General features: G+C 42.2%; 1 long non-coding RNA gene across 2 annotated transcripts; it reads left to right on the top strand.

Moving 5' to 3' along the window:
- LOC101677804 lies at positions 1-22,811 on the top strand. Of its 2 annotated transcripts, none has more exons than XR_001181039.2 (4): positions 1-118; positions 16,963-17,100; positions 21,825-21,941; positions 22,028-22,811. It is a non-coding gene; the product is annotated as an uncharacterized LOC101677804 (long non-coding RNA). The 2 variants fall into 2 exon arrangements; XR_006603023.1 differs by having other exon boundaries at positions 113-362.
- The last annotated feature ends 93 nt before the right edge of the window (positions 22,812-22,904 follow it).

Raw genomic sequence — 22,904 nt, 5'->3', positions numbered from 1 at the left:
CCGGCGTGACCCGTACGCTTGCCTGTATCCAATGGGATGCCGCAGAGGCGTCAGTGCGTACGACCCGCTGACACCGCCCACCTCTTCACCTTCTCGGCGTGGAAACCGCGAGAGCGAGGTAGAGCGTTGATGCTTGCAGCGCTTGTTTCAGGTTTCTTAGTGGTTTCTGTAATATGCTACTGCATCGTTGCACCGTCATATCGATGAGAAGGGTGCGCCACCCAGTATTTCTGGGCTGGAACCAAAATGCAGGCCACCTAAATATTTCTCGAATTACGAGGGCAAGGATTTTCTGTGGTTATTGGAATGGCATCTGAAGCCCCACTGACTGGAATCCAATCCTGTCTTCACCGCGTCCTTTGGTATGCTGGGAAAGTTACTTCACCTCGCTATACCTCAGTTCCCTCCTTTGTAAAGTACAGAAACTATCACGGTAGTGTTCGTAGGAGGTAAATGAGAGTGCATAGGACTCCCATTAGTGCAAGACCAAGCACAGAGTAAGCATTCATTAAATGTTGGCTGTTATTAGTATTTAACCCTGTATCACTAGCACCTAGCCTAGTGTCAGCGCGCAGTAGACAGTACATATTTGTGGAATTAATGAATGTTAGAGCTACAGATGAGGACCCCAGGACCAGAAAGGAAAGGAACTTATTAAAGGCCACACGGTAATTTATGTTGGAAGTGGGACTAGAATCCAGCTTTCCTAATTATAAGTGCAGAACTCTCTGTTAAACACGTGATCTTTTAAAATTCGCTTTTTTTTTTTTTTTGCTAAAAAACACAAATTTCCCCAAATATTTAAAATGTACCATCACTAGTTTCCATCCAAATAACACTGAGTGGTGGCTTTCCTCGGGCTTGAGTTCTTAAAGATAAATGTTTGAGTATTGACAATGACCCAGTTTAAGTAGACAGAGGTTTCAGGAAGCACTGAAACAATGAACAAATAGATTTTAGGCAATTACTCTCCTGGCAGCACTATCCTAAATTCTGGAGATAGAGAGGCAAACAAAATTGGCCCCCTGCCTTCATAGAGTTCTCAGTCTAGCAGGGAAGAAAGACATTGAGAAATTCATTACAAATAATTATAGTGGTAGTATGCTCTCTGAAGGAACACAAAAGCAAATTTTAGAACTGGAAAGGAATCTAAGACTGGAGTATCTCCACTATATTTTGTTAAGTACTAGATATTGTCACATATATAAATATATATATGTGTGTGTGTATATGTACATAGTTGAGTGAAACAAGTTGCAGAACAGTGTGTATAGTATGATTATACTTTGGTGTAAACAAAATTTTGTATATGTGATCTGTTTGTATGAGCAGGGAAAGTTGTGGAAGACTCAGCAGGCTGTTAATACTGATTATATTGAGGTGGAGGTGATGAGCTTTGTCTTTATACATCCTCATATTGAATTGTTTCACTGGTTCTAACAAGCAGTTGTTACTTTTTAATTAGAAGAAGATCCATTAAAGGGATCTTCAAGATTAGAGGGACAAAAAATAGAAGAGGGGAAGTTACTAATGAAAATACCTTTTGTGGGGTGCCTGGTGGCTCAGTCGGTTGAGCATCAGACTCTTGGTTTCCTCTCAGGGCATGGTTTCAGGGTCAGTGAGATTGAGTTTCTCCTTGGGCTCTGTGCTCAGTGGGGAGTCTGCTGGAGGTTCTCTCCTTCTGCCCCTCCTCACTGCACTCTGTCTAAAATAAATAAATCTTTAAAAAAATACCTTCTTATTTTATTATTTTCTTTTTAAAAATATTTTATTTATTTATTTGACAGAACACAAGCAGGGGGAGGAGCAGAGGGAGAGGGAGATGCAGGCTCTCCCTTGAGCAGGGAGCCCGACATGGGGCTCAACTGTGGGGGTGGGGTAGGGGCTCGATCCCAGGACCCTGGGATCATGAACTGGGCTGAAGGCAAATGCTTAACCACTGAGCCATCCAGGTGTCCCTAAAACAGTACCTTCTTAAAGAGTGCAGAGAACCAGTCTGTCCTTGCAAAAAAAGGACCAAGAAGGGAGAGATTGAAATGGCACACAGAATTCAGAGACTGACAAGGTTACAATTTAAAATGCCACTTCCTGGGGCGCCTGGGTAGCTCAGTCCTTAAGCGTCTGCCTTTGGCTCAGGTCATGATCTTAGGGTCCTGCGATTGAGCCCCGTACTGAGCCCCACATCAGGCTCCCTGCTCAGTGGGAAGCCTGTTCTCCTTCTCCCACTCCTGCTTGTGTTACCTCTCTTGCTGTGTCTCTCTCTGTCAAAAAAATAGATAAAATCTTAAAAATAAAATAAAATGCCACTTCCTGATGCAGGAAGATATACCAGACTGGAAGTACTGATACAGTATGCTCTGAAATAGAATAAACCATGGAATTTCTAACACCAAAGGCACTGTTAATGGGAAGTTGTCAGAGAACCCAGTTCTTTACTTAAAGCAGAGCTGAAATTTACTTAGCATTTGTAGTGAAGTTAGTAAGATGATTGGCTTGTAGTTAAATAATTTAAAATGCAATTACCGATTATTTAAAATAAAGATTTATTTATTTGAGAAAGAAATTGAGAACATGAGCCAGCTTGTGGCAGGGAGGGGCAAAGGGAGAAGAGAATTTCAAGCAGACACTGAGTATGAAGCACAACACAGGGCTTGATCTCAGGACCTGAGATCATGACCTGAGCAGAAACCAAGAATCAGACGCTTAACCAACCGTGCCACCCAGGTGCTCTTGGTGATTGCATTTTTAGAACACCACTGCACATTTGTAGCCCTAATTTAGAAATACATGCAATTTGTATCTATTAAAATTAAGAATATTTATACTCTTGGCCCAGCCAACCTACTTCTTATAATCTCTCTCCCAGAAATTAAAGCACCAGAATGTAAGGCTAAATGTAGAAGGGTAAATGCATTGTTGTCTATAGTAGCAGAGGTAGGAAACATCCATCAATAAGAGAAATTGTTGAATTAATTATAATGTATCAATATAGAGGGATATTAAGCATAAGACAAACAGCTTATTTCACGTACCTACACTAAACACTTCACTAAACACATTAGCCTACACCTTGTGCAGAAGATTGCTTTAGAATTTGGTTGTCCCCATGTACCCAGCATTTGAAGCAAGACTGCATTTAAAACTGACAATACTGCATTTTTGATAAAGACATCCTGTCAAGTGCATGCATTATTTAGCATGAGAAGTCATTAATTTCTAGTAATGGCAATTTATTTGCATGTGAGCACTCAGATTTTCAAAATCTGTCCAAAGGCCTTTGGGAAATTAATATGACTTTCTACACAGTTCACTGGAATATGTCATATTGAAGAAAACCCAAGGTGGATTGTTTTCCACATAGCATCTTTTTGGAGGGTTAAATATGTCTTATGTGTTTACCCAAATTAATTTCCTGTAATACATACCTCTTCTTCCCACACTTTCACAACTGTTCATCTTCAATAAACAAATTCCCTTGTCTGGGCAAATTAATTATTGTTTCCATTTGAGTATAGTTTGGTCCCTAAATGAATCTCATTTGTGTTTTCAGGCATATTCATGCTTGTAATCTCATTTCCAGAATGTTTTTCCATTTGATGGCCATCTGAGAGCGTTCTTAAAAAAAAAAAAAAAAAACCATTTGCCTGCCAACAGATACATATTAAGTATTTACAGTATGTCAGTCACTGTGCTGGGTATTGCTTCATTTAAAAACTTTTTTATTATGGGAAATTTTAAACACACACAGAAATAGAAGAGTGTAGTGAAATCAAATGTACTTTTGAGGAAGCTTCAACATCATGAGTTCACGGCCAGTCTTGTTACATCTATATCTCATCCCCTTCCCTCCCTTCCAAATTACTGTGAAGGACCTTTAGGACATCATATGATTTCAACCACAGACATTTCAATGTGTATCTGTAAAAGATAGCTTCTTTAAAAAAAACTCACAATTGGGGCGCCTGGGTGGCTCAGTGGGTTAAGCCTCTGCCTTCGGCTCAGGTCATGATCCCAGGGTCCTGAGATCGAGCCCCGCATCGGGCTCTCTCCTCAGCGGGGAGCCTGCTTCCTTTCCTCTCTCTCTGCCTGCCTCTCTGCCTACTTGTGATCTCTGTCTGTCAAATAAATAAATAAAATCTTAAAAAAAAAAACTCATAACTAGACAACTGAAAAATTAATGATTTCTTAATGTAATCAAACATCTAGTGAGTATTCAAATTAGTATGTTTCTCAGTCCTTTGTGTTTCTTATAAATGGGTAGGATTGCCAGGGCACTTGGGTGGCTCAGTCGGTTGAGCGTCTGCCTTTGGCTGGGATAAAGCCCTGAATCAGGCTCCTTGCTCAGTAGGGTGTCTGCTTCTCCCTCTTCCTCTGCCTCTCCCCCCTGCTCATGTGCTCTCTCTCTCTCTCTCTCAAATCTGTGAATAAAATATTTAAAAAACAATAAAGTAGGATTGCCATATTTAGCAAATAGAAACACAGGGTACTCAGTTAAAATTGAATTTCAGATGAACAATGAATACTTTTTTGTAAAAGTATGCTCCAAGTATAATGCATGGGACATATTAAATATTGCACAGAACATGCTTATACTAAGAAAATTATTTGTTGTTTATCTGAAATGCAACTTTAATTTGGTGTCCTAAATTTTATCTGGCAACTGTGACCCTAATCTAAAAGCTTTGTTTGGGGGCGCCTGGGTGGCTCAGTGGGTTAAGCCTCTGCCTTTGGCTCATGTCGTGATCTCAGGGTCCTGGGATCGAGCCCCACATCCGGGTCCCTTCTCAGCAGAGAGCCTTCTTCTCCCTCTCCTTCTGCCTGCCTCTCTACCTACTGGTGATCTCTTTCTCTGTCAAATAAATGAATAAAATCTTTAAAAAAAATTAAAAAAATAAAAGCTTTGTTTGATTCAAGTTCCATTTGGGGTGTGATAGGGGGCAAAATTAACTTCATAGTTGGTGAATGTGTGCTTACTTCAGGAGCCATATAATGTCTGGTTGTTTCTGTGATAATAGCTGCATTGATGCTTGATGCCTAGATCTGTAAATCATTAGGGTTATAATATGGTGATCTTCTAATTTTCCAAAGCATACTTTTCCACTGTTTTTTAATTTAAAATTTTTTAAACTCTAAGTCCATTGTGGGGCTTGAACTCAGGACCCTGAGATCAAGAGTTGCATGTTCCAAGGACTGAGCCAGGTACCTCTCAATGCGTACCTATTTTTTAAAGGACTAATTTCTTTTTTTAAAAAGTTTATTTATTTGTCAGAGAGAGCTCACAAGCAGGGGGATCAACGGGCAGAGGGAGAAGCAGACTCTGTTGAGCAAGGAGCCTGATGTGGGACTCGATCCTAGGACCCTGGGATCATGACCTGAGCCAAGGGCAGATGCTTAACTTACTGAGCCACCCAGGCGCCCCTTTCAATACATATTTTTAACAGGAACTTTGGTGTAGTGACTAAGAGGTCAGTTTTGGGCATAGGAAAGACTTGGCTTGAGCTTTGACTCACCGGTTTTCGAGCTGTGTGACCTGGGGCAAGTTAGTTCACTCCTCTCAGCTTCAGCTTCAGCATCTGTAAAACAAGACTCATAATAGTACCTATCTCATATGATTTTGAGGGGCTCAAATGAGTTAAGGTATGTGGAGGATATATTTTATTTTTTAAAAGGTTTTATTTATTTGAGAAAGAGAGTGAACATGAGCAGGGGCAGTGGGAGGGGGCAGAGGTAGAGGGAGAAGCAGACTCCCTGCTGGGTAGAGAGCCAGATGTGGGGCTAGATCCCAGGACCTGAGATCATGACCCTAGCTGAAGGCAGACTCTTAATTGACGGAGCCACCCAGGTGCCCCTGTCCCTATTTGTAGGATTTAGAATAGTGCCCAGTAGACAGTAGATGCTCATAAGAGCTAGCTAGTATGAGACTCTAGAAGAATTATGGCCTTTGGAATTCAGCATTTTTTAATATTAGAAACTTAACCTTCCCTTCAGCAGTTAAGGTATATTTTCACATTAATAAAAACAGTAAAGATGTATTGAGTGAATAGCCTCTCATATTTGTCCAATACTTTGCAGTAAAAAAGGCCTTCTTCACATGGATCCCTTTCTCATTTGATCCTTACACAGCCTTTTAATGGGAAGGACTGGTCTTACCTGTTTTTTACATTCGAAGAATGTTGGGTTTACAGATATGATTTGCTTAATGTATAGCACAGCTAGAAAGTCACACAGTAGAGCAGGGACTGAGATTTAGCCCAAGACTTTAAAATATATATATACGTATATATATAATTTATTTATTTGACAGAGAGAGAGCCAGAGAGGACAAGTGGAGGGAATGGCCAAGGGAGGGCGAGAAGTAGGCTCTGCACTGAGCAGGGAGCCCTACATGGGGATGGATCCCAGGACCCTGGGATCATGACCTGAGCTGAAGGCAGGTGCTTAACCATCTGAGCCACCCAGGTGCCCCAGCCCAAGACTCTTTTGATGGAAAACATGAAGCGAGCACAATTACATGGTTCTCCCTCTGTGTAATGCTTTCATTTCTTGGCTCCGGTGACATCATTATCTTGTTTTCTTTTTCAGCTTTTCACTTCTTTCTCAAACTACTCCCATCCCCATCCCAGAGGGCTCTTTTCTTCCTGAATGTAGTTGTTCCCCAAGGCTTTATCCTTGAGCCATTCTTATTGCTATATTCTCCTTCTATGGTATCTACTCAGCTTCATTTATTCAAATAGCTTCATCATCCCTCTGGGAAGATGATTTCTAAATCTGTATCCCTGGCCTCTACCTCTTCATTTGAGTTTTGGACCTGAAATTTTAGTTGCCTGTTTGATATGTCTACATGGCAGTTTTAGACAGAATCTTACATTCAGTGGGTCTTGTTTATCTGGATTCTGATTTTAGCCACTCAATTATAAATAAACAAGGAGAGGAAATTTGGATACTTATTGATGACATTAAGTATTTGATGATTAATTTCTTTTAGGTAAGATAATTATATGTGTCTATGGGTTTTTTTTAAAGATTTTATTTATTTATTTGACAGAGATCACAAGCAGGCAGAGAGGCAGGCAGAGAGAGAGGGGAGGAAGCAGGCTCCCTGCGGAGCAGAGAGCCCGATGCGGGGCTCGATCCCAGGACCCTGGGATCATGACCTGAGCTGAAGGCAGAGGCTTTAACCCACTGAGCCACCCAGGCGCCCCACTATGTGTCTATGTTAAGAATATCTTTTAGAAATACATACTGAAGTGTTTATGGATGGTATCATGTATCTGAGATTTATTTCAACATAATCTAGTTGGGGAAAGGAGGAATAGGTAAGGGTATTGGTGAAACAAGATTGGCCATAAATTGATAATTGTCGAGCTAGGTAATGGGTATATGGGACTTCAATATCCTATTTCCTTAATTTTTCTCTATGTTTGAAAATTTGTATTATAAAAAATTTCAGGGGCACCTGGGTAGCTCAGTGGGTTAAAGCCTCTGCCTTTAGCTCAGGTCATGATCTCAGGATTGTGGGATCAGCTCTCTGCTCAGCGGGGAGCCTGCTTCCCCGCCCCCTCTCTCTGCCTGCCTCTCTGCCTACTTGTGATTTCTGTCTGTCAAATGAATAAATAAACTCTTTAAAAAAAAATTTCAAGGGGCACCTGGGTGGCTTAGTCGGTTGAGCGTCAGACTCTTGGTTTTAGCTCATCTCATGATCTGAGGATTGTGGGATCGAGCCTCCTGTTGGGAGCCACACTTATCTCAGAGTCTGTTTGAGATTCTTTCCCTCTCTGTCTCCCTTCCCCTTTGCCCCTCCTCCCACTCTCTCATTCTCTCTCTCTCTCTCTCTCTCTCAAATAAAACCTTTAAAATTTTTTTTAAAGATTAGATAGGTCCCAAACCAAATTGATCAACCTCGTCTACATCTATCTCCTGACCATCGTTTTCCTATTAATGTCCCCTATCTTCCCAGTCACTTATTATGAAAACCCAAAGCTCTCTTGGTTTCCTCTTCCCTGACCTCTGCACCCAGTGAACCGGTAAGTTAGGCTGAAACTCCTCTCACAGTGAATCCTATTTCTTCTTTCTTTTCCATTCAAACTGCTATCATTCTCCTAAGTCCTTCATTACTTCTTGCCTAAATCCGTGTCCTAGCATTCAAAAATTTCTCCTCATTTCTGGTCCCACGTATACGTATACGTTCCGGTATACGTAAAGCATCTAGCATAGTGCTTGGTACTTAGCCCCTTCTCCCTTCTTCCTGAATCGTGAGCCATCTCCCTTACTGCTGCCTGCTGGACCCTGTGATAACTGTCTCCCTTCCCTGAGGCGACTGCTCCTCTCCACTCGCCATTGCCTCCCTCCTCTCCCTTCCTGGCTCCCGCAGCCTCTCTGCTGCCACCACTCCTCCCCAGCTGCCGGGCTTTGTAGAGAAGCGTGTCTGAACAAAGACTGATTTCTCAGTTCCAAAGTTAGATAGGAGAGCAGAATTTTTCCTAGCTGTAGGTGAGTGGGCCTTTACATCCAGACAAAACAGGCATACTAAGTGTGAGTAAAAGAGAAGCAGGTTTTAAAGCTGCCTTTTTTCCCTCCAGCTCAGTGGGGAAGAAAGGGGCGGATGTCCAGTCCAGATGGATCAGCTTCTAGATCCAGGCAGGGTCAGGTAAATGCTGATGGCAAAGAAGGATCTGGGTGGATAATATTGTAGCAAGCCGGGGGCTTCTGGAGGAAACACAAACTTGCCTAGTCTGGCCAAGGGAGGAAGAGCACAAACTGCCTCCCATGGGCCTCCAAGGGGCAACATCAGCAGTGTGGATTGGGTCAAAGTCGTGTGGCTCAGGCCTGTCCTAGGCAGATGGCTATGGTACCCTTGCTTTTGGGCGCCTGCCTGGGTGTCGTTCTCTGTGTTATGGAGAGCAGCAGCCAGGCTTCCAGGGGCTGGGTTGATCAAACGCAAGGAACTTTCATCCTTTAAAAAGAAAATGCTATAAGTCAATCACATTCTTACATTTTAAGCCTAACACTTGCGATGAAAACCAAGCTGCAGTATTATAATCAACATGCATCCGCCTATTTTATATTTAAGGCCCACAGGCTTCAACTAATTTAGGGGACCATCTGGTGAGAAAGAGAGAAAGTCTCATTACAAAGTGGCATTTGTTTGCAGGCTAAGCCCTCAAAAGAGATTGTCCTGGGGACCCTGACAAATGTCCTGTGTCACTGCCCAGTGCTCCCAAGCCCACTGCTTAGGGAGAAAGAGCACGACTTTGGAGTCACATACGATTGAATTCCTCCTCCAGCATTCACAGACTGGGTGCCTGGAGCCACAGGATTTCTGACGTTTTGAGTTTCCTCAGTTTCCTCATATGTAAAATGGGAATTCAGTTGTACCTGAAATTGTTGGGAAGATAAAGGAGATCAAGTGTCAGAGGCAGCCCAGAAGTATTGCTTCCTTTTGCGAGACCCATAACTTAATTCTCCATCTTATTCCCTCTGAACCTTGCTCTTCTTGCCTTCTTTGCTTAATACCCACTTTCTCATGCATAGACATAGCATACTTTTAAACAGATCTTTTTAAAAAATGTATTTATTCGAGAGCACCTGCATCCCTGTGTGCACAAGTTGGGGGAGGGGCAGAGGGAGAGACTCTTCAAGCAGACTCCCCGCTGAGTACAGAGCCCAATGGGGGTCCTTCTAAGGACCTGTGACATCATGTCCTGAGCCGAAACCAAGAGTGGAAAGCTCAACCAACTGAGCCACTCAGGCGCCCCTAAACAGATCTCTGAACAAAAGCTCCAAAAATATATTTTTTTGTTCTAAAGCTGTTATTTGCTCACCTCTCCAGAAGGTGAAGAAGTGAAACGGAATTGCCCTGGAATGCATGGGTCAGAAGGCAATTTTGCCTCTTCTGCAGAATGCTGAACAAATGTGTTCTCTAAGTCTCCCTGTCCCGTGTTCCCATAGTTGAAAGGAGAAAGGATTAGATCATTAGATCAGTTAGCTGGGACAAATGCCAGTTGCGGCTTAGGGGTGGGAAGAGCGGGAGTTGGGGAGCAGGTTGGTTAGAGATGGGGAATCTGGGAAGGGGGAATGTGTTTAGATTCTAACTAGATAACTGCTACTGAGGTGACAGCTTTATTTCAAGTGAGACTATGAATTTGGCTGTATTCCTAGTGAGAAGCCAATGCTCAAAATTTCCTCTAAATCAAGAAACGAAATTAAAAAGTGATGATTGAGATTGGCAGAATGTAATTGCTGAAGGGGAGTAATGGATACCTGGAACTTAATTGCATCATTCCTTATACTTTTATGTGTATTTGGAAATATCCAAAATTGGATTTTTTTTTTTTAGTTTATATGGTAAGTGTGGCACAACAGAGGTGACTCAAGAACTGGGAATTTTGACTTTCCTGTCAGAAAAGCTAGTAGAAGATATTTGGACCAAAAGAATTTCCCAGAGGAGATGTGATTTCTATAATGCTTATCTAGTTAACTGGATTTATTTGAAGGATTAAGTAGCATGCAGATAAAACATTTGGTGGATGTAATATAAGTTGACCCCATGAAACTTTTTTTTTTAAGATTTTATTTATTTGACAGACAGAGATCACAAGTAGGCAGAGAGGCAGGCAGAGAGAGAGGAGGAATCAGGCTCCCCTCAGAGCAGAGAGCCCGATGCGGGGCTCGATCCCAGGATGCTGGGATCATGACCTGAGCTGAAGGCAGAGGCTTTAACCCACTGAGCCACCCAGGCGCCCCGACCCCATGAAACTTTTGATGAGATGTCACAGCCACTGTTTTAAAGGGAATTGAGTCACTAGTGGGCTGTGACCCTCTTCTGAGTAGATGCTGCCTTAGAAATAGGAAACAAAGGTAAAGATAAAGGAGGTTAAGGATATTATTTTGACATTTCAAAAGCATGATTTCTTAGGGATGGGGTATAGCTAGTTTTTCTTTTTTCTTTTTTTTTCAAGATTTTATTTATTTATTTGACAGACAGAGATCACAAGTAGGCAGAGAGGCAGACAGAGAGAGAGGAGGAGCAGGCTCCCCGCTGAGCAGAGAGCCTGATGCAGGGCTCGATCCCAGGACCCTGGAATCATGACCTGAACCAAAGGCAGAGGCTTTAACGCACTGAGCCACCCAGGCGCCCCGGTAGCTAGTTTTTCAAAAGATAAATCTTTACAAAACATCTAAAGGGAGGCATGCACAGTGAAATCTCCAAGTGGAGATGAAACTGTTGGTGACAATGAAAAGCTTAGTTGATGGGAATAAACTATAAGGAAATCTCATGGCCACAATCACGGGCTCATTACTGAATGACCTAAAGACAATATACATAGGTAATGAACGCATATGTGTTTGACGCTAGAGTAGTTGCTGTGATTGAGTGTGTTACTCCGAAGAACAAGTTTTTCCCCTGCCAGGATTGGCATTTTGGAAGGTATAGGCAGATGTTGTAAGGGACGCCCATGATCCATCCCGTTGGGGGCTGGGAGAGAGTGTAAAGCTAAAATCTAATAGGGAAGAAAAATAGTCTGTCCTCAGAGGCTTTCCTTGTCCAGGGAGAGGGTTGATCAATCAGCCGATGGTGGAAAAAATGAGTCCAAAGCCTCCTTGTCGAGAGGTTTTCCTTTCTGTGTGAGGGAAGGAAAATGAAAACAGCAAGTTCTCAGAGTGGTGACAGTTGCAGGATCCCACACTTCAGGCTGACAGCTGAAGAGGCAAGGTGTACTCCTGACAGGACCCACTACAGAATCTGCAGGAGCCCGTGCAAACTGAAAATGTGGGCCCTCTTATTCATGAATTATTCAGAATTTCAAAATCGTGACAGTAGAATATTAAACAAAACATGGGCTTCTGTAAGGATGGAGCTGTGTAGGACACCACAGGTCGTGTGCCCCTCAAGCCCGTCTTACCCCTGCTGCCCAGGAATAGTGATAGCAAAACTGAAGAAGGCATTCATGGAAAAGTTGTAAGGCAGAAAATCAAGATCATCTAAAATCCCACCACCTGGAAATAACCATTGTCATCATTTTGCTATATGTCCCCAAGATTTTTTTTAAAAGATTTTATTTATTTGAGAGAGAGAGCACAGGGAAGGGGAGCAGCAGAGGGAGAGGGAGAAGCAGGCTCCCCGCTGAGCAGGGAGCCCACTGTGGGTCTCGATTCCAGGACCCTGGGATCACGACCTGAGCCAAAGGTAGATGCTTAACTGTCTGAGCCACCCAGGTGCTCCTCCCCAAGATTTTTCTACATACATATCCATATGTAGATAGGTATTTATTCATGCAGTTTTTGTACAATGGAAATGGTATATCATACATTCTCTTCTGTAGTCTTTAAAAAAAAAACTTAACTAGGGTGCGCGGGTGGCTCAGTGGGTTAAAGCCTCTGCCTTCGGCTTGGGTCATGATCCCAGGGTCCTGGGATTGAGCCCCGCATCAGGCTCTCTGCTCAGCAGGGAGCCTGCTTCCTCCTCTCTCTCTCTGCCTACCTCTCTGCCTACTTGTGATCTCTGTCTGTCAAATAAATAAATAAAATCTTTGAAAAAAAGCAAACTATATTTTGAGAGCTTTTCATGTGGTAAATACAGATCATTTCAGTCCTGTTGTATAGAGAGAGGTTCCATGATCCATTTAACCAAACCCTATTGTTGGGGGTCTGAGGAGTCTAGAGTTTTCATTATTTCAAATAATGCACATTGAATATCAATAAAGCTGAGTGAGAATTGAATAACTTAATCAGTGCAAAGCACTTCACAGAGTACTTAGCAAAGAGCAAGCTTCTTATAAGTGTTAGTGTCATTTTTATATTGTCAAGTAGCCTCGTATAAAGGTGAACTAATTTATATTCCCAACAGAAGGGTGGGAGGGATTGGTTTTTCTAACTCCTTGGCAGTTGTTTCAATGTTTGCCTTTGCGTATTTCTTTCTTTGTGAATGGACTGTTCATGTTCTTTGCCAGTTTTTCTGTTGGATTCCTCATGCTTTAAAATTTTTAATTGATTTCTGTATTGGTGCTCTCCTTTGTAATATGAATAACAAGTACTTTTTTCCCATTGGGGTTTTTTTTTTAGTGTTTGGTTTTGTTTTAACCTCATGTCAAATAAATAAATAAACATCATGGATGTTTTTAAGTTTAGTGTGGCTAAATCCATCCCGTCTTTTCCTTAGGATTTCTGTCTTCGCTCTCCTCCTTTCAGAAGCCTTTGCCACGGAGCACGTTTAGAATTCAGTGGTGGGGAAGGCTTTCCTGCCACAGATTAGCTCCAGCAGGTTTCCTCTGAGGCTTTATTCTTCTGGGACATGGTTTTCCCAATTCTGTCAAGGGAATTCACAACATTAGACTACTTTAAATGTATATGAGAGGGGAATACTTTTATTAACTTTAAATCTACTTGTGAAGACACAAGAAGTATTAAAAATAAGTGTCTATCTTCATCCAACCCAGAAAACACTTTTGCTCCTTTTATATTTTCTGCCTTTGTTTGCTTTCTGTGGAGAGTTCTGTTTTTACTGGAGCTATTTTTTTTAAGATTTTTATTTATTTATTTATGAGAAAGATAATGAACAGGGAGGAGGGGCAGAAGGAGAGAGGGAGAGAGAGAGAGAAGCAGACTCCCTGCCAAGCAGGGAGCCCAATATAGGGCTGGATCTCAGGATGTGGAGAACATGACCTGATCCAAAGGCAGGTGCTTAGCTGAGCCACCCAGGTGCCCTTCTACTGGAACTATTCTTTTGGGGATCCAACCAAAGAGAAATTGCATTTCAAATATATTTATTTGGGGTTAGCAGGATATATTTATGTAGTTTCCTATCACTTCTGCATATATTTAAGTTATGGGTGCTGTACCAGTGTAGAAATGACTTGAGGGAACACTTTTAAACTAGTAAGTCTAAAGCTTATCTAAGATTAGTCATTATATAAAAAACTTGACATAGCCCAAAATCTTACAGCTTATATAGACAAGAAATGATATAGAGGTTTTCCCAAATTCGATAGAAGTTTTCCCAAATTTGACAACAACCCAGAATATATATGTGACATTAATCAGTGATGGGTTGGGAAACCAAGAAAAAACCTTTCTGTACTCTTGGGAAATACTAAATTATTTCCCTGTTCTCTCATTATAGTACAAAAGTAGTATCAGATGAAGAGGTGATCAAAAGATGCAGGCAAAAAATATAGAAAGGATAGCAAGGAGTTGTACCAGTTAATATAAGGAAAAATACTGGTTTTTAAAAATTTTGCATTTGACTCTTGATTTTGGCTTGGGTCATGATCTCGGGGTCATGGGATCGAGCCCTATGTTGGACTCCACGCTCAGCGCCGAGTTTGCTTGTCCCTCTCCATCTGCTCCTCCTCCACTCATGCCCTCTCTCTCTCTCCCTCTCAAATAAATAAAATCTTTTAAAAAGTACAACATGAAGGATTCTTGTTGTGATGAAAATGTTCTAGATCTTGATTGTGGTGGTTGTTATGCAAGGCTATACATCTGATAGAATTATATAGAGCTAAACACTCACCCACACACAACACCCAGACACAAACGAGTACATGTATAACTGGTGAAATCTGAATAAGCACTGAGGATTGTACCAATGTCAATTTCTTGGTTTTGATATTGCGCTAGAGTTGTATAAGATGCTAACATTGGGGCTACTGAGGAAACAGTGCATGGGACTTCTCTCTACATTCCTTGTAACCTTTGTTGAATGTATAATTATTTCAAAAAAAATAATAGCACAAGTTAGCAGAAGTGAAAAGGATTAAAACTGTTAAACACATTTACAAATGAAAAACTATAAATGGCTACATTAGGGAAGCTGGGAATATTATTACTCTTTGATGTTTTAAGGAAGACAAATAGTCCTTCTCAGGGAATATTCCATTTAAAAAATAGACAATTGCATTGTTTTTTCCCAATTAAAAAAGAATGTTTCTTGTGGAAATTTAGAACATTTAGCTTAAAAAAGGTCATTCATATTCCTATCATTTTGATACAAACATTATTTTCAACATTTAAGGTAAATCTTTTCAGTCTTTGTCTATGCATAAAATTAAAACAAAAATTTTCACAATCAGGGGTGCCTGGGTGGCTCAGTGGGTTGAGCCTCTGCCTTCAGCTCGGGTCATGGTCCCAGGGTCCTGGGATCAAGCCCCGCTTCGGGTTCTCTGCTCAGCGGGGAGCCTGCTTCCCTCCTCTCTCTCTCTGCCTGCCTCTCTGCCTACTTCTGATCTCTGTCTGTTAAATAAATAAATAAAATCTTTAAAAAAATTTTTCACAATCAGCAATAGATTTTTCTTGTCACCAAAGAATTTTGTGTTAATAGGAATTTAATGTACACAACGTTCTATCATACGAATACAGAATAAATTATTTACCTTGCCATCTATTTTGGATATTTAGATTGTTTCAGTATTATAAATAATGTTGTAATACACATCATTGCACTTGCATCTTTGAAGTATCTCTTATTATTTCCTTAGCATAAATTCTTAGGAGTAAAATTATAGGTCAGAGTGTGTAAATTTTTAAAGCCTTTTCTATGTTTGTCTAAAAAGCCTGCCAGAAAGGTTGTTTGAATGTTCCATCTCTGTTTTTTCTTTCTTTAAAAAAAAATTTATTTATTTATTTATTTCAGAGAGAGAGAGAGAGCGCGCACGCACGCACACATAAGCAGGGAGAGGGTGGAGGGGGAACAGACTCTCCCACTGAACGTGGAGCCTGGCGTGGTTCTCAAACCTAGGACCTTGGAATCATGACCTGAGTCAAAGGCAGACACTTAACCGACTGAGCCACCTGGGTGCCCCATCTCTGTTTTTTCCAGAGCGTGTCCTTTGTAGTACTGGGTAGTAGGCTGGATAGATCCAGTGTGGCAATTTTTCTTTCTTTATAAAGTATTTTTAGAAGATTTTATTTATGAGGGTGAGTGTGCAAGTGTGTGAGCAGGGGGTGGGGCAGAGGGAGAGAGAGAGGGAGAGAAGTAGACAGCATGGAGCACGGAGTCTCATGTGGTGCTCAATCTCACGACTCTGAGGTCACCACCTGAGCCAAAATCAAGAGTCAGACATTTAACCAACTGAGCCACCCAGGCGCCCCAGTGGCAATTTTTCTGTTCTTTGATACAGTGCTATAGGATCTAGGCCAATGCCAGGTTCATACTAGGTCCCTAAATATTTTGTTAATTTAATATTCTTCATAATACATCCCTTGAAACTCTTATGTGGGGCATGTGGGAAACAAAATCCACAAAATATTAGTATGCCTTAACCCTGAATTATATCACTGACATCAAGTAAAGAGGTAATAAACAGGTACATTTTGATTGCGAGGAAGGACTTGGGAAAAGTCCAGAGGCTGTAAAGTGGGAAATGTGAAAATAAAGGAAACCTCATTTAAAATGGAGTCAGGAGGTGGCTCAGTCGGTAAAGCAACCCACTTGTGATTTCGGCTCAGATCCTGATCTCAGGGTTGTGAGATTGAGCCTTGCACTGGGCTCCATGCTCAGTGGGGAGTCTCCTTGAGATTCTCTCCCTCCCCATCTGCCCCTACATGCCCCTACAAGCCATATGTGCTTGATCTCTCTCGCTCGCTCTCAAATAAATAAAGAGTAAATTTCAAAAACAGTTTAAAAATTGAGTCGGGAAGCCCTGAAGGGGCAGCTCTCATGAATTACTGCTTGCTTGTAAGAAGCATATTTCGCATTCCCCAAGAGGAAGCCGCTTACCTTGTAACGCCCCAGCAGGAGGAAGAATTTCTCATGGCCCAGCAACAATCCAGCCAGTGAGAACTCAGCAAAACAGCTTCTCCTCCTAGCTTCTTCCTTTCCCCTCCTAAAAGCAAGCCCCTCTCCTCAGTTTTCTGGATTTGCCCCTGGTTCACCGTAGTTTTCCTATCTTGAGTTTCAGTTCCTCTCTATTCCCTTATGAAGTCATTTTGCTGGTAGAATAACTGGCTCTTTTGCTTTTTAAGGTCAGCATTACATGGTGACCCAGATGGGACCCAAAGGAGAGGAACCCCTGAGGAAGTCACGACCCCCAGAACCATGTAAAGTACCTACGTTAGTACCTTGTGCTTTCTGCTTCTGTGAGTCATCTTGCCTTTAGTTCGGTAAGTCTACTCTCGGATCTGAGCTCCCTCCTTCTGGTTGAGCTCTCCGACTTCATTTGGATCTGTTTAAAAAAATTTTTTTTAATGAAACTGTTGTCCTTCCTCGTGAGTACTCTTCTGTTTCCTGAACCTCTGCTTTTGAGTAATGGGTTCTCAATCTGCTAAGTTCTCTCAGGAGGGTCGTCCTTCTGGGACCCCAGCCAGTTTTATGATTAAAACTATGGTCCCTCCTCATGTGCATTTTTAAGTAATTGGACCAACTTAACAAAAAATTACTTAGGATTCCAGTGGCTGTTATGGGGAACGTTGGATCTTCCCAAACTTGATTTTCTTAGAGCCAAATTAGAAGCTCTAAAATAAAATGAACTGAATGGGATACCTATTTCAATGAATATCTTGAAGCTTCCAAGAGTATCTAAGACTCTAAAATCATCTCTTTAAAAAAAAATACCATTTAAAATTAACGAAGGTGAACAAACAATTGAAAGAAGACAAAAAAACCTTTTCAGGCCTCTTTCTTCTTCCCCTGTCCTCTTTGTCTCTACATCCTTTATACCTTCTGCTTCCTCATTCTTCTTCTCTCAGTGAACTTCCCTTTTTCTCTGAACCTCTCCCCTCTCCCTTCTCTGAACCCATTAAAACCGGCCCCTTTAAAATTACGCTCTTAGGAAGCTCCTGCTTTCCCATGTCCCCTGGACTAAGACTGAACTAGGAGCCATAGTGAAAGATTTTCTAGGAGTTATTGAAGATCCTCATAGATTTGCCAAGGAATTTAATGTAATCATTCAGACCTACCAATCAGCTTCCTCAGATTTGTATCTGAGCCAGTTCACATGCTTGTTGAAGGCCAGGCCCAGCACTGGATGAAAACAGCTAATTGGGATGATCCTGAAAAATCTTTAGAACTTTATTTTTCAAAGACTTCATTTATTTGTCAGAGAGAGAGAGAGCGAGCCCCAAGCACACAAGCGGGGCGGGGGGAGGTGCGCGGGAGAGGGCGGCAGGCAGAAGAAGAAGCAGGCTCCCAGGTGAGCAAGGAGCTGCATGCGGGACTAGATCCCAGGACCCTGGGATCATGAGCTGAGCTGAAAGCAGGTGCTTAAGACACTTAAGCCAAAGGTGACTGAGCCACCCAGGCGTCCCATCTTTAGAACTTTATTTTTTTTTAAATTTTATTTATCTATTTGACAGACAGAGATCACAAGTAGGCAGAGAGGCAGGCAGAGAGAGAGGAGGAAGCAGGCTCCCCGTGGAGCAGAGAGACTGACGCAGGACTCGATCCCAGGACCCGGGGACCACCACCCGAACCGAAGGCAGAGGCTTTAACCCACTGAGCCACCCAGGCGCCCCTCTTTAGAACTTTAAATGAGAGACCAACCCCATGCCTTTTTATATGATCAGGCTGGGCAATTGCTAAACAGCTTCACTGGGCAGTCCCTAGGGCTTGCCGAAAACCTGCTGATTGGGATAAGATTGAAGCTTGCACTCAGAAACCCCATGAACCTTTGCAGGGCTATTACAGTCACCTCCAAACTGTTTTTCAGGAAAATTGTGGCCTTTCTAAGGATGTTAAATCTACTCAGGTACCCTTCAATTCTGTGTTCATTAAAGGGCTGAATCTGGATTTTTCCCTTGTGGTTAAAAGGACTAGGATGGAATGGGGAACTGTCTGCTTCAGATTCAGTTATTTTAGCAAAGTGGCCCACCCACACCCCAGAGAATTCAGCTACAAGGAAGACCACTAAAATCTTTCATTTTCAACTCTAACAAACGGAAGCACCTTAAACAAAAGCAACCCCCTCCTGGTCTCTGCCATTATTGGACATTGGAAGAAAGATTGTTCCAAAGGTAAGCGTTCTAAGTGTTCCAAGTGCCTTCCAACCAAGCCCTCCAACCAGCCTTTCCCGTGCCCTCTGAACTCCCAACTACAGGACTCTGAAGAATTACAGGGGCTTTTCTCAATTCTTCCTCTTTACCAGCTTGGAGAAGAAACTCTCCAGACTGGGGATGAATCTCTTTGTGTCCTTGTCGACACCAGACCTACGCTCTCAGTGCGCAGTCCCACTATTATTAAGCAGCCCCTGCTCGAAGTACTAAAATGGTTCAAGTAGTGGGGGTCGCTAGTAAACCTCAGCCCGTTCCTATCTTTAAACCAATTCCTTCTTGTTTCCTTTAAGAGATACTCATTCTTTTCTTAGTTCCTCTGCCCCTATTCAATTTTTGGGCTGAGATTTCTTAGAAAAATAACATTGGAATTTTTTTCTCCTGAAAGGGGGAGATAATTCTAGAATTTGATAGCAACAACCAAAATTGCCAGCTCGGTGAATCAGATGACCCTTCAACATCTTGTATTTGTTTCGTCAGATTTTTAGCTGTGATTGATTTCTCTGTGGATAAGGTCCGTCAATTATCTCTTTGCCTTTTGGGGAAGAAGAGCAGTGTACCTGGGCAGTAATGCCCCAGAGTTTTGCTGAAAGTCCTTCCTACTTCTCCCAAACCTTAAAAGTGGATTTAGAAGATACAAAGTTAACTAGAAGTTCTGCCTTATTACAATACTCAGGCACTTGCTTCTCTGATCCCCTTCTCAGGCGTTGCAGGGACAGCATCCACCTGTTTAGGCTGTTAGCTTTAAAGGAACGCAAGGTTTCTGTGGAGAAACTGCAGTTTGCTCAGACTCTGGTTTGATATTTGCAGCACCTGAGCTCAGAACAAAGGCTACACATAGATCCAAACAGTCCTCATGGCATCCTGAACTTCCCAAAATGAAGCCAGTTGTAAGGTTTTCTTAGGCTAGCTGGCTGCTGTGAGAAATTGGATTCCAGACTTTCTTGCTGTACTAATCTTAACCTTGCCACCATTCTTCCTTCTCTGTAGACAATACTCTTCATGACTGTCAGACTCCCTGTGATGGCTTACAGAAAGCTCCTTTGCATAAAGCAGACTTTTACCAATAGTTTTTATTTTATTTTATTTATTTTTTTTAAAGATTTTATTTATTTATTTGACAGAGAGAAATCACAAGTAGATGGAGAGGCAGGCAGAGAGAGAGAGAGAAGCAGGCTCCCTGCTGAGCAGAGAGCCCGATGCGGGACTCGATCCCAGGACCCTGAGATCATGACCTGAGCCGAAGGCAGCGGCTTAACCCACTGAGCCACCCAGGCGCCCACCAATAGTTTTTATTTTAAAGGTGGAAATGGTAAATATGATGTTGGGTATGCTATTACAGGTTTTTTAAAAGCCATTAAGGCAGCACCTTTGCCCTCAGCTATCCTGGCCCAACAGGCTGTTCTTGCTCGGACTGCATTTTAGCCAAGGGCAAAACTGCAAATATCTATACTGGCAGTAGGTAGGCCTTTGAAGTAGCTCATGACTTTGGAATGCTAAGGAAACAGTGAGGCTTCCTCACTTCTAGTGGGGACAAAATTAAAAATGGCCTTTATGTTCAGAAATTACTAGATGCCATACAATTGGCAGATGCTTTGGCCAGTATTAAGGTCCCTGCGCATTCTAAGCTGGATTCCTTGGAGGCCAGAGGAAACCACCTAGTTGATATTTCTGCAAAGAATGCTGCTCTTGAAGGAACCAACAGCCAAACCTCTGTCATGGTCAAAGGGATGTTCCCCCTCCCCAAATGATAATCTAGAAAAATTGACTAGAGATGCCCAACCATCAGCCCCAGAAAAGGAAAAAACAATATTGAAAACCTAATGACTGCTGGTTCAATTAAAAAAAAAAAAAAGAAAACTCTAGGTTGGGCCAAGTAATAATCCAGTGCTGCCATAGACTCTAAAATTCCTAGTACTGACTACTGGATACGTATCCAATCATTGGTCTGCTGATAAAATGAAAACCTTTGAGCCAATACTGGGGGGTAAATGTTAACAAGACCACACAGTGCCTACTCTGCTTGCCCTCCCCGCCTTTAAATATAATTTGGGAACACCTGTGTGCACTGCTTCTGGACACTGTAAGTTGCCCAATAGATCAAAGTTTGGCAGATAGATTTTATTCAGCTTCCTCCATCTCAGGCATATAAATTTGTCTTGATAATGGTTTGTATGTTTTCTCACCGGACTGCTATTTTTTTGTGGCTAAAATCCTACTAGAAAAAAATCATCCGTACCTGGGGAATTCCCCCTCAAACTTCATAGTGACCAGAGAACTTGCTTCGACAGGTTTGTGTTGTTTGGGCATTGTTACAACATTTCTCCTGTGCTTACTACCCTTAATCCTCAGGGCAAGTCAAACACACTAATGGTATTGGTTTGTTTTTTTTTTTAAAGATTTTATTTATTTATTTGACAGAGAGAGATCACAAGTAGGTAGAGAGGCAGGCAGAGAGAGAGAGGAGGAGGAAACAGGCTCCCTGCCGAGCAGAGAGCCCGATGCGGGACTCGATCCCAGGACCCTGAGATCATGACCTGAGCCGAAGGCAGCGGCTTAACCCACTGAGCCACCCAGGCGCCCCACTAATGGTATTGTTAAGCAAAATTTGTAGAGGCTCTTCCAATAATCCCACCAAAAGCACTGCCATTAGTTTTCCTACATTTTAGATCTACCTCTTTGGAACCTATAAACTCTTACCTTTTGAGATAATCACAGGATGGCCAATGGCGGGCTTCTTTCGATCTACAAATGGTAAAAGGAGATATACTTAAATATTGCATAGGCCCAATTGCTTCTGTTGAGAATAACCACGCTTTAGTAGAACAATCTTTCCACAGTGCCTTCCTGGGAGACAAAGATCTAAAGCGTCATACCTTGCAGTCCAGAGATTTCATCTGTTGGAAAAGACAGCTACAGAAAGACTCTCTTCAACCCTGTGGAAAGGCCCCTTTCAGGTACTGTTAACCAACCCTTGTACTGCGGAACTCCAAGGAATGACTCTTGGATCCATGTGTGACATCCTTTTTTTTTTTTTTTTAAGATTTATTTTTTAAACTAATAATCTCTCCACCCAACATGGAGCTCGAACTCACAACCCCGAGATCAAGAGTTGCACACTCCTCTGACTGAGCCAGCCAAGCAGCCTCCCGTGTGTCACATCTAACGAAAGCACCAGACCCTGACTAGATCTGCACATCCCATGAGTACCTGGAAAAAAAGATTTCCAGGAATTGAAGCAGACGACAGCTGAAGGAGACAGCTTTCCCAAGATGATTGGACCAGACCTGTATACCTTTTTCTCGATGTTGCTTCTTACCTTATTTCCTCCCTTTCTTTCTAATCTATTGCAAAAAGGGAGCCTTTCTGGCTGTTGGATCTGACACCAGAAACTTCGATTTGTTCTTCCCTATTTATTATTTGTTTCCCTGCATCCAAGGGAAATACAAATAAGCTAACTCCTCTTTGCAAGGCTTTTTTAAAAAAGATTTTTGTTTATTTGAGTGAGAGAGCGCAAAAGTGAGTGAGCAGGGAGAGGCAAAGGGGAAAGGAAAAGGAATCTAAAGCAGAATCTGCACTGAATATGGAGCCCTACTCGGGGCTGGATCCCATAACTGCAAGATCATGACCAGAGCCAAAACCAAGAGTCTGATGCTCAACCAACTGAGCCATGTAGGTGCCCCTGCAAGGCTTTTGGAAAAGACCCCTTTAGCCTTGCAGAAGTTCTGCTCATCTTGTTCTGTGTAATCTTTTTTTTTTTTTAAAGATTTTATTTATTTATTTGACAGAGATCACAAGTAGGCAGAGAGGTAGGCAGAGAAAGAGGAGGAAGCAGGCTCCCTGCTGAGCAGAGAGCCCGATGCGAGGCTTGATCCCAGGACCCTGGGATCATGACCTGAACTGAAGGCAGAGGCTTTAAC

Source organism: Mustela putorius, unplaced genomic scaffold (assembly GCF_011764305.1).
Source record: "Mustela putorius furo isolate JIRA1106 unplaced genomic scaffold, ASM1176430v1.1 tig00003901_pilon_pilon_pilon, whole genome shotgun sequence".
In the NCBI taxonomy this organism is placed as follows: domain Eukaryota; kingdom Metazoa; phylum Chordata; class Mammalia; order Carnivora; family Mustelidae; genus Mustela; species Mustela putorius.
The sequence above is the reverse complement of the archived record's forward strand: the minus strand, read 5'-3'. Positions and strand labels throughout refer to the sequence as shown.